The sequence below is a fragment of the Papaver somniferum genome, chromosome 8 (genome assembly GCF_003573695.1).
Source record: "Papaver somniferum cultivar HN1 chromosome 8, ASM357369v1, whole genome shotgun sequence".
NCBI lineage: Eukaryota > Viridiplantae > Streptophyta > Magnoliopsida > Ranunculales > Papaveraceae > Papaver > Papaver somniferum.
In genome coordinates, this window is record NC_039365.1 from 42,855,179 (window position 1) to 42,872,184 (window position 17,006).

Consider the following 17,006-nt stretch of genomic DNA (forward strand, 5'->3'; position numbering starts at 1 on the left):
TGTCTACCTTCAATGGACCCACGGCATAGAGAGCTTAAATTATAGGATGTGTTGTGCCTCCAGGCTGTGGATAGTTTTCGTGTGTACAAGGTAAAGAGAATGTATTCATGGTTTTCAGATTCGTCACATATATTGAACAATTTTATTGTGGTTTTTCGCAAGTTTTTTTTTTTTTTTTTTGTTGGTGGTGTCAGTGCGTGTCAGGGGTACGCGTATTAATGCTGCAGATACGGCTCTAGACTCAGTAGCTTAATTTTAGGAACAAAATATTATTGGATTATTGGTTTTTATTAGGTTATTATTGTTATAACAGTTGTCAATATAAATCTATACCTAACTTAGGCAGCTTAATTTAAGGAACAAAATATTAGTTTTCAATGTTAGGAAACTAGCTTAATTTTAGGAACGAAATATTAGTTCCAAATCTTTCTACCGATCTTCCTCAAGGCCATCCACTTTTTCTCTTTATATAGATATATATATGCATTTATTTTGTTAAGTTCACTACTTTATATTATTTATGGTAAACTACTTATCAGTTATCAGAATTGTGTATACTGTCCCCTCCCCCTTATTCTAATTTCTGAAGTTGACGTGTCGCAGTAGCATACTGGACACAAGTCACCTACAGTGTCCGTGTCGTAACACTGGGGTTCAGTTCCAACAGTAGACGAACAAAAGCTCATCTGTTTCAGCTTCATAAGACATTGGACTGAATACTTCTGGGACAAGTAAGCTTTTGACACTCAAATGGCGACTCAGAAGAGTTTTGAAGAAGAACACGGTGAACTCATGGTAACAACTTGCTCACTATTTCGGTTTTATAAGAAGTTAGGAATTTTGTTACCCGAAACTATTGATATTACTTCTGGTACAAGTTCTGAACATCAAATGGGGGTAAAGAAGAGTTTTGCAGAAGAACTTGTTCAATGCCTAGTAACAGCTTGCCTATCTTCTTTTATTCGTTACCAATTGGGAGTTTTCTGGACCAAAACTAATCTCTGTTGCACGAGTTTTGAGGCTAAGTTATTGTCGAGTTTTGAAGCTAAGTTATTGTTGAAGAAGAGTTTCGAAGAACACAAAGATTATTGTAGGGTCCTGTTATCCAAAGCTACTGCTTTTCCAGGGCATAAAGATCGAATGGGGTTGAAGAATTTTCTCAATGATGGGCATGAAGAGCACATAGTAAAAGCTTGCTCATTGTTTCCGATTGACAGGGAGTTTGCGAGTTTGTTACCCGGGACTACTGTAGCTTACCGATTCAAGGATCAAGTAAGATTGAAGAAAAGTTTTGGAGAATTTGAAGAACGCGTTGTGCGACTGACACAAAGCTTGCCATATGAAATTCTGATATCTGAGATTTTAACAAGAGTGTCCATTGGTACTCTTCTACGTCAGTGTCAATGGGTCTGCAGAGATTGGCATAAGCTCATTCATGAGAGCAACTTCCAGCTCATCCACTCTCAAAGGACAAGAATGGCATCAGGTTGCTTCTTTTTCATTCAACATAAAAGTCAGAGTATACCTGATTCCATTACATTCGTCCCATTGAACAATGAACTTCCTAGTCCCTCACAGATTCCATCTCCTTCTCTCAAATTTCTACCATCACACATTAGGATTTTAGGTTCCTCTCCATGTGGTTCCCTGCTTTGCTTTGAAACCCTCAATAAATTAGAGACGACTCAGAGTACTCCAGTTTTCTACATATGTAAACCAGCAACTCGTAAATGGAGAAAGATACCAAACCCTAGAACTAGATTTCCATCTTTGGCAATGCGTATAGTGGTGACACAAACTTACCCTACCTTGCAGTACAAGATATTTCGTTTCTCGGAGATGAGAGGTGGTAAATTGGATTACCATTGTGAGATATTTGATTCAAACACTTGGGTTTGGAAGAGATTGGCCGATGTGAAACCTCTTTATGGCTTTGCTGAATTATTCGGCGGTGTTTACATTAATGGTTGTTTACATTGGATCGGCAGGAAGCGTGAAATCCATGTTTTATCCATAAAACAAGAGATGTGGACTACAACTATGCATCTTCCTCCTGATATCATCGAAAGTGAAAAATATATTACATATTTGTTAGTATTAGTTGACGGGAAAATGGGAGTAATGATCAGTAACCTGGAGTGGATGGAACTATGGGTGTTGCAGAATTACTACAGTCCTTCTACGCTTGATAATTGGAAGAGAGAGTATCGCAAGGATCTGAGACCACTTCATCGCGAAGTTGGACCATGTGATAAAACTGTTTTGTTACCAAATGGTATCATAATACTTATCAATTGGGGGTCGAACAGCTGTGGCGTATTGTACAACACCAACAATGATACTTACACCATTTTGCCTTTTCCGGAAGGGGCTGTAGGGGCTCGTGTTTTTCCTTTCGGATCAAAATTATGTTACGTATAGTTTCAGTTCATGTGGTCGAGCCTATATTTTCAGGTGTTTGGAGTAACCGATTAATTATTGACAGCAACTTATTAATGAAATTTAAGTTATATTTTCTATTGATCGAATAGACTTTAAGAGCATCTATAATTCTTTTCATATATTTTTTTTGGAATCTCAATTTAGTAAGAATTTCACCAGTATTATTGATTTGTGAGAGTTGATTCCAAAATATATCATGCCTTTGCTGCGTCAAATTTGCAATAGATGTCCAAAAAATGGTTAATCACCCGCACTCACATATAGGATTTGCAATCTATATTCTGTCACCTTAGTGAATCTAGACACTGCAGTCTGCAAAGACTCAGAAAAAAGGAAGATTGGGTAGCATCCTCTGTTGTGGCAGTGGAATCATTTTCGAGAAATAAAGAAACAGATTGAGCAGCAAGCTCGTGGCTGTACACCAGATGCTAGGTTCACCGTGGATGAAACTAAAATCATTTACCCCACCTTGAAAATGAAACAACCAAGTGCTTGTTTTTGCACGAGAGCAGAACTACTCAGCCTTGCTACTTGCTGAGGGTTATGGATCATATATGCACGCGCAACGGCAAAACCTGCCCTTGAAAGGGCTACAGATGCTGTCAAGCAAAGCGCTCTTTCATAGCAGGAATCAGCGATGGGATACTGTAATTGTCCAAACGCAATGTAAAAAGCAAGTTGTTTGACAGTATAGTAGTATACCCAACTATTATTTGAAAAAAGAACAACAAACTAAGTTTGACAGAAGAAATGAATAGGGAAAATGACAGTATACCCAACTATTATTTGCTCAAGAGCTTCAACCAAAGTAGAAGAAAGACCAGTAGAACATATTGCATCTAGAAGATTTTGAACATGGGGTTCCATGGCAGGCCCCATGGCTTTTGCAAAGCTTCCAACACAAGCCAAAGCCTAGAGCTAAGGTCTACCTCCACAAGGAGACATCTAAAATTTTATACAGTATACAGTCCATTGGTTGTCACGTTACTATAACCAACAAATGGGATTCTAAAATATAAATTATATCAAGGGCTAGACACATACTGCATCTCGCAGGTACGTATGACACTATTGTCGGCGGATAGTGGACAAGTTCACCATCCAAAGCGCCAACCATCTCTCCCAGGGCAATGAACCCATTGGCACGTTCAGCTGGTAATCGTAGAAAAGCAAGAATATGATTCATGCAAATCTGTTGCTCAGACCCCATGATATCAACCAATGCATATCAGGTCAGTTATAACATTGTGAACAGGAAACTAGTGTACAAACCTTTGAGCAGTTTGCAACAAGGCCACGTTGGAAGTGAACTGTACGAGGAAGCAAGGATGTTATGCTGAAACAAACAAGCCAATCCTTGTTCTCCAGTTTACAAGAAGAATATCAGCTACTTCTCTGTATTTCGACATCATATTCCTGAAAATTTGAACATACATGTCTTTGATTAAATAATGATCAGCCTTAAGTAAGCTTCAATATGATCGATGATCTAAAAAAATACCTACACCATTCTGGTATTGATCCACTTCACAAAAGAGTGGATAAATAGTGTACAAACCTTCAAATGGTTTGCAATAAAACAGTCACGTTGAAAGTGAGCTATATGAGGCAGCAAGGATGCTGTGCTGAGATGAACAAGCCTATGCTTGTGCTCCATGTATACAAGAAGAATATCAGCTAGATCTCTGTACCTTGACATCATAAATTCACTAGAGTTCCTGGAAATTTGAACATACATATCTTTGATTAAATAACCGTCAGGCTTAAGTAAACTTCAACGTGCTTGATGATCTAAAAAAATACCAACACCATTATGTTTTTGATAATACTGCACATAAGATATTTATCCACTGGTTGAACTCATCCAATAAGCACATGCAGAGGGTGGGAGGGAGTCGCCGACCTTAAAAGTTCCCCGACTGAAAGCAGTGAACCATGTATGCTATAAACTGGAGCATTCTTTCCCAGTCCAGCCTGGGCAGCTTCGAAAATTCAGTAACACCTCCAATGAAAAGATGAGAAAGTGAAAATTATTTAACGTACTTGGTCAAATACAATAGATGGCATAAGTTCAACAGATGCTTCAAAGAAGTAATTTACAACTGCTGGTGGCTCCCACGTCCTGTTGCACACGCCAACATACCTCATGCTTCTAAATCACCCGAAGGCAAGCAGCCAAGCACCCAGAGCTTCCACTGCCCGTTAAGACTAGCCAAGGTTGGATCGCTGACTGCAACCCATATGACATCTACAAATTCTGGCACATGGACACTGTGACGTAGAAGAAAAAATGTGTCAAAAAATATCCTGATGTAGAAACTCGAAAGTATCTTCATAACGAAGAATCTCTAATTTCTTTAGACAACAATCTGTACGAAAGCAACCGGGAATTCGTAAGAGCAATATTCAGTTAAGTAGTTAACTCATTAACACCAACTTCAACAGTATATGTACTGTGTATGTACCTTAAATACTTGGTCAATGAGGACACTCTGAGCCAAATGAACTCATGAATCAAACTTATGGAGTTGAAAGTAGAAAAACCAAATAAACAATTTATCGACTTTAACAGGAAGAGGATCTTACTTTCAAAATTGAGATAGCTGCAAAACCACGATATTCTACTATTTCACCATGAAGCCAATCCATTGCAATTTTAACCTGGCGAAGCAAATATCTTAAGATTTCAGTCGCTAACAAAACATCACAAAAAAACTGACAAACAAGAACCAACTTGATACCAGCTTTAGCTAGATGGCAAGCACCCTACTAGTGGATTAGAACTTCAGGATCACGCTTTACCTCTAACATGGTGCGCATATAGTTAAATAACTTTGACCCCTGGGAAGCACTCTCTCCAAATTTGAAATTAAACATTGATTAACTGATCAATGGCTCCCAGAGCTCCCAAATTCTCAGCAACCTCAGTACTTTCCAATAGCCTGGTGAAACGACCATACAACTGATCCATGAAACAAAAAAAAGCCTCCCTATAAGGACCCGAGCTTCTTCCTCGACATGTTTCTGCAGAACTAATGCAGCACTGTCCTGTACTCACAATGCTTAACAAAAGGTAAATGAAACCATCCTTTGAAGAAGTTCAAATTCAAAAGGTGTTGTAGCGGCAAGTGAAGGATACAGCAGACAGAACCTACTTAATTGCTTACTTTTTATTTTTAATTAGGCAAAGGTAAACTTCTTTAAAAATGTGCATAAGCAAGTATAACTAAGAAGCATAGAGCCCAAACAAACACCTGGACTGGAAAGAAAATAGAAGCTCAAATCAAAAATAAAATAAAGGCTCCCAAGCCACGGTGAAGAACGGACACCAGATAATAGAAGTTGACTACCCAACCTCTTCTAGCTCTAGGAAGATGTTTCCCTGTCAATTTATTGCTCATGAAGCGAAGTTACTTAATAGATCATAAAACATAACCTACTTATAAGATATCCATAACCACTACTTGTTCGTAACAATGTGTAACCTTCAAACATAGAAGAACTTAAGTTATTGCAATCTTTTAGATGTGCACAAAGGCTGATCATAAAGATCTTAAAGACTTCACATTAAACACATCACAGTGACAGTGTCAAAACTATATTGGTATGTGTCTGACACAGCATATACTCTCAGTTACCCAATCTGCCATGGTGAACAGAAACAACTAACCTCGAAATATCATGTTACAAACTAGGTCCTAAAACCCAACTTCAGTTTTAAAAGATATGTAACCTGAATCGAACAATTAGAGTATCAAAATGTTATTTCTGGGGTTTCAATGGTAAATTCAGAAGTCTTAAGTTCTTCAAAACACTCCAAATTATCAGGTTATTGTTGGAGTTCTTCCTAAACATCAGCTAGAATTAAACTCGCAAACAGTAGAAATGAAAAAAGAAAAAAAAAACAGAAGAAGAAGAAGAAGAAGAAATCAAACCTTTAAGGTTTCCCTTGTACAGATTAGCAAGTATTCTACTTAGAGCTTCTCCACTAGTAATACAGCCACCAGCAACTGCTGAAGTAGTACCACCACTGCCATTTCGTACAGATAGAGAAGCAAATAGAAGAAACTGCCGCCATTACTGCCAAAATGACAGCAAACCCCTAAAAATTAGACCTCTTGAGCAACACTGATGTCCTTATTACAATATAATTCCTGATATTTTTCCATGAATCGAAAGAAACTTGGAACGAGTAACTAAAACCCTGAATTTTATAAGGGAGACGGACATAAATCATGTCTCCGTCTTTTTTCATTTCGATTCTTGTGAAGGGTCTATCGGTGAATGTTCGTGTAATCGTGTTTACTTTTTGGGGTCAGCTGTCCTGCGGTAGTTGGCTATGTCCGTAAATGTTAGTGTTTACTTTTGTGTGGATCGGTGGCTGACGAATTTTAATGTGTAAACTAAACACTCCTTCCTTCATGATGAGCAACTGTTTAATCCAATTCACTAGGGTAAGTTAAGGGGTTGATTCTCGCATTTCAAGTTAGAACCTCGAATTTCATTTCGATGAAAATGATACTCCCTCGTCACAAATTCGATGAACTAATCGGTTTTAAATTTTGTCACATAAAATAGATGAGCTATCTCTCTAATCAAGAGGATATTTTCTTATCAAACTATCATATTCATGAGTGTGTGAAGTTAAGAAGTTAGAATTTTAAAGATAAAACTAGGAGAATAGCTAGTGAAGTTGCAGGTTTCCATATGCATACTTCTTCTTAGTAAAAACAAGCTCTATTCCCCATCTTGAGCTGCGGATAAGCTTTAAGCTAGTAGTGTCCACGGGAGCAAACAATTGCTTCATCTGTGACCAAAAGAAAATGATGATGTGGGATACTATTTCCTATTGTATTGTGCTTATGCAAGTCCGCTCAACCAGTAGCAGTTTTCTACTTAATATGAAGACTTTAGAGATACGCATCACACTGCTAGATCTGGACTTGAAGGGAAAAAAAAAAGACAGAAACATCATCCTAACAATCCTTCATTACTGACAAATCCAATAAAAAAACAAGGCTAAACCAACCTGCCAATATATTTGACAGAAAGATAAACTAATATGTTTACGAAAGTCAGAATATACCATCATATCCTAATTCACTCCTTTTAGAAAACCTAGCAAGTTTATTAGCAATTACATCAGTACTGCAGTCTTCGATTCCCCTGACACGAGTACCAAGAAAATGCAAAAGTAGATATACGTAGTTCCGTAGCCCATTTTATAGAATCCAATGCTTTCAGTGTAGGCTGTTTATCTCCTGCAATGCATCAAATTATTCCACTGGTTAGAGTCATCAACAAATAAGATTTCCTTTAATTTGGTCTTATTCACAATCACATTACTACCACGGAGATGGAATCTAACTCTAACAGATTTATCCAATCAAAGATGTTAACAAATACTTTCCCAATTTATACCATCAGTATCACCAATGCTACTGGGGTATTGTAAAAAATGACGTTTACCTCTATGAAAATATGTAATTCACCGCTTTGCCAGCAAAATGGTTCACCCTAAATCAGAAGGTTGGTCAACTTAAGGTAGAAAAGCTAGTAATTGATATATTTGGCATGTCAAGTCATGTTTTGCCACATCTAGAAGTCCCATTTGCAGCAACATCTTAATCTGCCTTCAGGTAGCATTTCATTTCTGTTCACGTATGGTCTATCTTGCTTGGTCTTTTCAGATATGTTAAAGGCATAAAACAATTAAATAAAGGCAATAACTATCTAAAAAAGAACATAATCATGCAATGTATTTGTTTAATCATTGCAAAACGATACAGTAGATTCATCTCATCCCAGTAAAAGCTTAAATTGGAGACTGTTGACAAATGTGCTCAGCAAAATAACCATCATTACCCAAATAATTAAACATAGATAAACTCTAAAAGAACACTAATATTCAGTATTCATGTGCTACCATTCCCGCCACCAGTAACTAGATCAAGCAATAACAATAGGAAAGCACTCATAAATCACAAGAACTATACGGACCTGAACAATTTCCATATGAAGAAGGCCTAACCCGCATCTGAATCTAAATCCCATTGTGCAAGAACTCCCAGCTTCAAACTAGAGAAGTAATTATATATGTCAGAAACATGCAACAATGGTTGACAATTAACAAACTAAATTTAACAAACAGTACAGGGAACATCATGAGAGGTATCAACAATGTACCGTGACAGTGTATTCTTAATGCACAATGATATTACAGCAAATAGAGTGTTGAACAAATGACCGTCAAGCCATTTGTCGTCATGCAAACACCAAGGAAGCTAGAGACTGGTATTGAGTTTTATCATAGCTTCAAGGCCTTGAGTCTAAGTAACCTATTATCCTTGATTACAGCCCCGAGGTTCAACAATTTTCAAAAGAACACCGAAAGGTACTCTTGGCAGTTCTGGAGGGAATTGACAATTATGGATCTTTACTGTGAGGCTATTTAACTTAACCAGGATTTGGACTGAGATTGATTGTTCCAATACTGTCGAAGATGGAGGACTTTCATTCACCACCACAATAATGATAAAGAGTATGTGTTACCTTCATGATAAGATTCAGTACAAAAATGAAATGGAGAAGGAATATAACAAGAGTTTAAAACATTACCCAATCGCTTTTGCTATCCCCAGAAATGGTTTTCTGGTATCAACATGGTTCTTTGCAGAAATATAGTAGCTAGGAATCTTGACCACAACATCAATTTTTGGTCGTGAGTTGACATGCTTTTTTGGATGTGTCTCGGGCTTGTTGCATGCTAGGACAATTGGTTTCGACGTGTCTGACCCGATGCTCAAAAAGGCTTTGTGGTATAAATCACGAGCTAGTTTACATGTGGATGCATTTAATGCATCAACAAGTAAGATAATGCCATCAGTTTGAAAACTGCACAAAACAATGATAAAGTTTAGACAATGAGACAGAAAATAATAACAAATTATTGTACCCTTACTCAAAGGCAAATCTAACTATCTTACTCAAGCGAGCCCAAACATAACAGTTAAATTCCAATACATGATGACTTCTATTTCACCTCTCATTCAAGTATTATGGCATCTGCTTAAGTCCAGGAAACCATAAAGTGAAGCTTCACTTTGCTGAAATAATGTTTTCAACGGACAAATAGCTGCAGACATTGGGACACGCATACTCGATGTATCAATTCAAGTGAGTGACTGAACAGGTGTTATTATTAGTGATTATTCAGTCTCAGACTACATTACTATAATGTCATATACGGATTATTACTTCTTGATTTTGGATAAACTTTAACTGGTTGTTGGTATAACGAAGTTGTTTGCGATGTAGGGAAGAGTATAAAGAGTGTGATGCTATGTTACTGCACTCTAGAGATTCACTTATACTGGTGGCGAAAAGAACTATTTTCATTCCATCTGACTTTGGGTACATGTCACTGATGAATCTATTTAAGTACAAATAGTTAGATGTGTCCTTTGAATATAAAGTTCCATGGAAAATGATAAAGTCATAAATATGGGACAACATCATATTCAAAAGACCCAATACCTTATGCTGATCATCACTCATATTCATAATTAATCAAGAAATTAACAATCAGATAATAATCAACAAAACAACAATCGGATTTAGAATATATAGGTTATCAAGAAAACCTGTTTCTCTGGGAATTGATATACAAGTCCCGCTCCAATGTCTCAATGCACACAAATCGGATCAATCCATTCCTGATCGGAAAGTCGATTCTCCATAGATTTCCTTCTCTCTCTATACCAAAAACAAAATAATTCAATTCACAAACAAAACCCTAAAATAGAAACCCTAAAAATTACTACCTCCCGTCTTTTTAATAGTCCAGTTTCTATAAATAAAAGTTTCAAAAAAAATAGGTCAGTTTCCTAATCGGAAAAGTCAAATGTTATTTTAATTCTTTGGGACCACTTTTCTTTTAACTTCTTTTGATGACAAGTGTCATGTGGACCACTTCACTTTACTTCTTTTTGCTAATAAGTGTCATGATAACCATTTCACTTCACTTATTTTATTGACAAATGTCATGAGGACTACTTTCAATGATTAGTTCTCCTAATTTCCTTAAATTTCTCTAAAAACAAAACTGGCCTATTAAAAAAGAACGGAGGGAGTAATAAACAAAAGAATGAGATTATTACCATTTTGAAAACAACCAAGAAAAATGGATTTCCCGGTTGATTTAGCGCCGATAACCATAACTCTGATCTCATGTAACACAACAGGCGGAGGAGGTAAAACAGGTAGAGGAGGTACGATTACTTGAGGTTGTTGTTGAACACCAACCTGTACTCCGCCAAACCATACAAAACCAATATTCTGAATTCCTTCAACATTCTTCGAAATGTTGTAAAACTGGGTGGTATAAGTAGGAATACTTCTCTTTGGAAAGAAGGGAGAAGCTGAAAACAAGTATGGAATGGTGATTGTTGATCGGTGTATCAATCCAGATGCACAAGCAGAGAAGGAGGGAAGAAATTTGATCTCAAAATTATTGGAGAACTGTGTAGGATAAGCAGTAATTCTTTCTTGAAACAATTGAGAAACTCCAAATGGAAAGTAAATTGTTGATGCTTTTGGGGATACTACTCTTGATGATAAAGAAGAAGAAGAGAAAGGAAGAAGTGATAATCTGATTTTGCTATGAACATTGGTGGTGGTGGTGGTGTTGTTGATAATGGTGGTGGTGGTGTTATAGTCGTTGGTGGTGGTGATAATGGTGTTGGTGTTGTCCGTATCAGCGGTGGAACGATCTCTCTCCATTATCTCCTTTCAATTTTGAATTCCAAATTTTCAATTTCTCTCTCATTCACACTTTTTTCTTTAGTCTTTTTTCGGATCAAACTAAATAGAAGTGTTTCCTATTTATCAGCCACACTGAATACTCCGCTCTTTTGTAGGGATCTATATACAAATTTTTACTTGGTCGGTTGGCTTGGCAATCCTTTCAGAAGAAATAGGCGGTCCATATATGCAGAACAAATGCCCGGGGTGCATTGAATTGTCATAAACAACAGTTGCATGAATAACATCAGAAGACTTTGAGATAATCTCAATAGTAATTTCATCCTTCCAAAGCAGCCACAGCCCCCCAACTTCTTCCCATCGAAGCAACAATACAATGATTTTTAAAACCAAACTGAGACAAACGCCGTAACGATGTAATTTCAGACATTTTTGTTTCAGATAGAAATAGAATAGAATGATCAGTACCTCTGAGGAATGTTTTCAAAGATCTAATTATTGGAGGGATTCCCCAAACCTCAACAATTCCAAGCCATCATTAACATTTATGGTGCGGCTGTTGAGGGTTTGTCGTTTTACCATTTTATGATGAACTGGAACCATTCTTCTTTGCATACTTAGATCCCGGAGAAATGTTAATAATATATGATTCCTCTTGGGCTCTTTTTTGTGCTCTAAAATCAGAGTTCCTCTCAAAGGTAACAGTTTGTAATCCTTCTAAAGGAGTACTCATAGTATTCCATCTCTGAGAATTTGACCCCAACGATAATGGTTTTGCAACAACCTTTTTTGGTGGATAAGGATACATTGATGTATTTTATATACCTTTTTGAACACTCTTATTATTGGGAAATTCTCAATGGAGGCACAATTCAGAGTTCCAAATGCTTCTTTCAGATACTTCAATGTTAGCCACATGGATTTCAAATCTAAGAATTCTTGTCATCGCGTACTACGGTCTGGAATTCTGGGAGTAATCATCGTTCAAATGTGAAGTAAATTGAGGATGCATCTGAACATTCCTATAATCATCCGTCTTTTATTTTCCTCTTGAAGTATGGGTATTAGAAGCAGAAGCAATATTATTTCGAAAGATGTTGTATTGGATCACACTTGAATCTGGTTGTTTATAATACGGATCATCCACAACAAAGATATCCTTAAAAATAGGTTTTTCTTGTTCAGCAAGTTTGCCAGAGACACATATAGTAGGTTTGTACGTTGGCTTTATCAGTTCCATTTCCTCTTCATGTTGGTGTTGTAGGAAAGTGTTGTAGAACATGATTTTTGAAGTAGTTTACGTTAGGACACATCTTCATCCAATGGCCAATGAAACCACAGAATAAACAAAACCTAGGAAGACGTTCATACCTCAATTCAAGGGCATAGTCAGGTTTCCCTGGGAGAGGAAAAGGAATAACTTTTGGAAGAGGGTGATTGAGAGAAATGTGTGTGTTGGCTTTTGCAAATTTTCCCCACGATGTACATTCATATGTTGCAATCGGTCTTGTATCTCCAATCTGGGACATCAAGTCATAAACATATAGAGAGCACAAATTTGCAACCGCTAAACCATGAATTTAAATTCCCAACTCAAAAGATTCGAATTTGTATTCTTCTGGCAACTTATTTGGAATGCATCTCTCCAGAGCAAATAGATCATACTTTATAATCCATGGTATGCCTTGAATTATCAAGGAAGCATCGGCCTATGATTCAAATTTGATGATGTATGTATCTTCAGTAAAGACTGTTACATAGAAAACTTGATTGGTTTTCCAGATTCTGTTTAGAGTTTCACTGACCATATTGATGGAAAAGGATTTGGGGGATATGATTTTCAAAATTAGACAATTTTGGTGTTTTATTTTGGTTCATGGGAAATTTATATTGATATTGACGGTGGCATTGGATGATTCACGTGAAAGGAGGTTAGCAAATTGATTTAGAAGGTCAGAAGATGATGAATTTGACGGTATGTAACGCTCAGGAATATCTGTGTTTGACATGATGAAAGTTGTAAGAAACTGAAGGAATAAGAGACCTAGAAGGCTATAAGAAGGGTTAACGTAGTAAACAATAAAGAGTAGTTATGAGAAGTTGAGAGCAGTTCCACATAATATTTTGAAAAAAGAACTGACAAAATAAATGCATAAACAGACGGTTGATAAATAGGACAGACAGTTGATGAATAAAAAGGATAAAAATGAGTAGTTATATACAAACTATCTTCATTCAGATTTTCTAGAATGGATTCATATTCTGATTCAAGATTGAATCAGTATTGAATCAAGAGTTAATTGAAGAAAGGCTTCAGAAATAAAAACAATTTTAACTACTAAGTGCAGAGTACAGTAAATGAAGGGATTTTCAGACGTGAAAAAAACTTGAAGAAGATTACATTGATTAACTAGTTAATGATTTAACAATGATTATTATTGATTAAACCATTTGAGATTTTGACAAAACCAATGAAATTAATGAAGAATTTTAGAAAAACTCAAAGAGTTGCAGAGAAGAATTTTAGAAATCTTTGTTAGAAATATTTCGGGTCGTGACTCAAAGTGAGAAATAAATACGCTGGTTAGTTGGCAATACCATTGGTAGAGAAAAATACAACCATCTGTAAACTAGAAACATACTTTAATTAACGTAGGTACACGATACCCATTGTAATACTTTGATGTAGGCGGGTCATACGTCACTCCTACTTAGCCGACTCTTATCTGTTTGGGAGATGGGCATTGGGATGATAGTGATGCAGCTTCTGTGAATGCTGAAAGTACAGGTCCCTGATGCTGCAAGTTTAAGCTTTTAAGATTTTTAGGGGTTTGTAATCATAGTAATATGGTAGTGCTTTTTAATTATGGTACAATGAACTTTTGGTTTTTAACTATACCTACGATATGCAATGGGTCTATGGTACAAGGGAGATTTATGCATGATTCAACTTTTATTTCTATGTAATTACAAGCCAACAATCGGTTTATATGAATATCTACACCAATAGATTCTGATGATTTTATCCCATAGTCAGTTTATTTAGATGATCTTATATACCAATTCCGCAAACCCGAAAATTGTCAGTTTTTGGTTGATTTTGTAGGCTATAACCGATCTACGTGTACAACAATAGGAATCAATTCTTGTAGGAAAGTTCAACATTTTTGTTTATTTTCAAAGCCATAAATGATATATGTTAACAACCATAAAAACCGATTCCAAACCTTGATCGGTTTACATGGACATTCAAAAGGACCGATTGTGATTAATAATTTCACTACTTTCGAAAAAAACTAGTCGTTGGGTATTCCTCTATATAAGAAGGACCTCTTCCCCAAACCAAGTTTGGATAAACTTCCATATTTTATTCACTCCTACTTCATCTACTACTTAAACAACACACACACACACACCTAGTTTCATTATCTACTCTTCCCAAAATTATTTCACACCCTCATATACAAGCATGTCATCATTTGATTCAAGCGAAGAATTTGCCATAATCAAAAGATGGTATGCCGAAAGTCGACGTGTAGATGTCCAACCTGAAAGGGTAAAGGCCGAAACCTAATGAAAAGAGAAAAACTATGCAAAAAATTCATGGAAGGTATCAACTTATCCAAAATGCATTGGTTAATTACATAGCATACAAGTACGAATCTTTAGCGAAAACCATTTAAGCTTGTCGATGCAACAATTTTGTAAGTATTGTTAGAGTTTGTTTTGCATAATCTAAGTTGTTTGATCTTCTATTTAAACGACAGTAACAAAATAAGTTTGTGTTTGTGTTCTTGTAGGAGGAAGTTGTAAAAGTGCACTACTTGGTGGAAAAGGCATTCACATTTAATAAAAGTTATCAATTCATGATATCCAAAATTCCGGAGCATGCCCCAGACTTTATGTAGGGTTTCATTGAAGCGAACGAAGATTTCTCCGATGAAGATTGAGAGTTTTCGAAGTTCTTGTGTAGATTTTGTAGGCAGATTTCTATGTAAACCCCCACGAAACTATAATTTATCCATTAAGGATGTCACAGGGGTTCGAAGGATTGTTTCACGTGCTAATTGCGTTCGGGAATGCCTAAGAAAGTGAGTTATTTTGATTTGAAATGAATGAGATTTCTGAAAAGTATGAATGATTCTTTTTTAATGAAAATTTACATTAATTGGTTTATATCAGACTTCTTATCAACCGATTTTTGGAATCGGGGTTTATGTTTATGAACATCTAAAGACGCAAGACATTGATCAGATAAACTATTAAGTTTTGGCATCCAGTTGACCCTTACGAAAATACAAGACAATGTTCTAAAAAGGTAAAAGTTCCACATTTTTCTCAAAGATTGTGCTATTTAGATGTTTTCTGGTTTCCTCCACTTCATAATCCACTTCTGTCCCAACCTTGTGTCTTCCAAATTAACATTACATGTCCTCCTTTTCCTTTTTATTGCCTCTATTAGCCTCATGAACCTTCCCTCCTCTATGCTTCTTGTTCCGATTTTGATTTTGAAGGTCCATGCTCCTTCAAGTTTTCCTTTTTCATCTATGATTAGGAGAATTATACCTATCATTGTTAGTGCTGACATAAACTTGATGTGTATCATTATGGTGCTTTTCGGTGTTGTTGTTTTTGTATGCAGGTTTGTAACTTCAGCTAAAGATGGTTTTCTATTCACGATTTGGTCTTTGGGTTTTGGAGTGTTTGTTTTGATAGGCTATGGATAAGTGTAATTGTTTTTGATGGTGATACAATTTCATTTTGAAAAATTTAAAAACAACAAGCCTTGCAAAGACACTATAATACACGGGTTTTTCCATTCCATATTATCCACCGTACAATTATTGTTACCATCAAACCAAGATTCGATTCATTGTTTTATGCTCATTCTTATACTTCCTATCATTCCGTACTTTATCCCAAACCAGACTGCCTTATTGGAAGGGCATTCTAGGAGAATATGCATGGTACTAGACTAACACATGTTACACTGGGAAGAAGGATATAGTCGCTACTCATGGATGAAAGACATAGAACCGATATAACCAAATAAGGAAACTGGAATTTGGAGTCGCGTCTGGAAACTGGATGGTTTCCTAGGGTGTGGTTGTACATATATTTGACTCTCAGTTGGCCCGATTGAGTCAGTGGCCATATGAAGCAATCAGTTTCATTCTTTAAATGCCATATGTTTATTGATATTATGTTTTCAGCAACTCTTGGTGGCGTGACTTATTTTATGAAGTTGATATTCCATTGTTTGTCTTATTGTCTATCATCCGACTTACCCAAATAAAAGTGTTTTGGATAATGAGAGTTATTTCATGTTTATCAATAGAGTTTGATTTTTCTAAGGGAATCTAGTTGTGATTCCAAATTTGGATATTATTAGCAGTTAATGTTTCCCATACTCCCACATATTTAGACCCAATAAAAAACCTTTTCCACAACCAGGAACTAGAAGCACTTGGTTTAGAGACACAAAGAAGAAAAACTTTGTCAAAAAGATTTAGTTTTAAGAACTTTAGCCCAGAGTTGATTTTCATTTTTAACTAACCTCCAACCTATCCTAGACAACATGGTAATATTGAATTTACAAAATTGTTTCAACTTTTGGGAAATAGATGGAGATACCTTTCCAAATTTAACCCCATTTATGAGTTTTTATTTCGCGACATTTTTTATTGCTCTCTGGAAAGACCTTCCATCCAGAGAATGAAAAGGTAAGAGAAGACAGAGTCCCCTTGTTTCAGACCCTTACTTGGTTGGAAAAAACCCACGGGCTAGCCATTGATTAGAAC

At 36.3% G+C, this 17,006-nt stretch overlaps 2 long non-coding RNA genes across 6 annotated transcripts; both read right to left on the reverse strand.

Moving 5' to 3' along the window:
• Positions 1–3,195: 3,195 nt before the first annotated feature.
• On the reverse strand, positions 3,196–7,215 carry LOC113302943. Of its 5 annotated transcripts, none has more exons than XR_003337218.1 (7): positions 6,378–7,215; positions 5,245–5,490; positions 5,029–5,103; positions 4,586–4,713; positions 4,346–4,444; positions 4,001–4,160; positions 3,196–3,858 (listed from the first exon to the last, which is right to left on the reverse strand). It is a non-coding gene; the product is annotated as an uncharacterized LOC113302943 (long non-coding RNA). The 5 variants fall into 5 exon arrangements; XR_003337217.1 differs by having other exon boundaries at positions 3,196–3,594; positions 3,715–3,858; positions 4,346–4,713; XR_003337216.1 differs by having other exon boundaries at positions 4,346–4,713; positions 5,245–5,404.
• Positions 7,216–7,413: 198 nt separating this feature from the next.
• Positions 7,414–10,190, reverse strand: LOC113301430. The gene is made up of 4 exons (XR_003336314.1): positions 10,086–10,190; positions 9,061–9,336; positions 8,443–8,520; positions 7,414–7,703 (listed from the first exon to the last, which is right to left on the reverse strand). It is a non-coding gene; the product is annotated as an uncharacterized LOC113301430 (long non-coding RNA).
• Between the last annotated feature and the right edge of the window lie 6,816 nt (positions 10,191–17,006).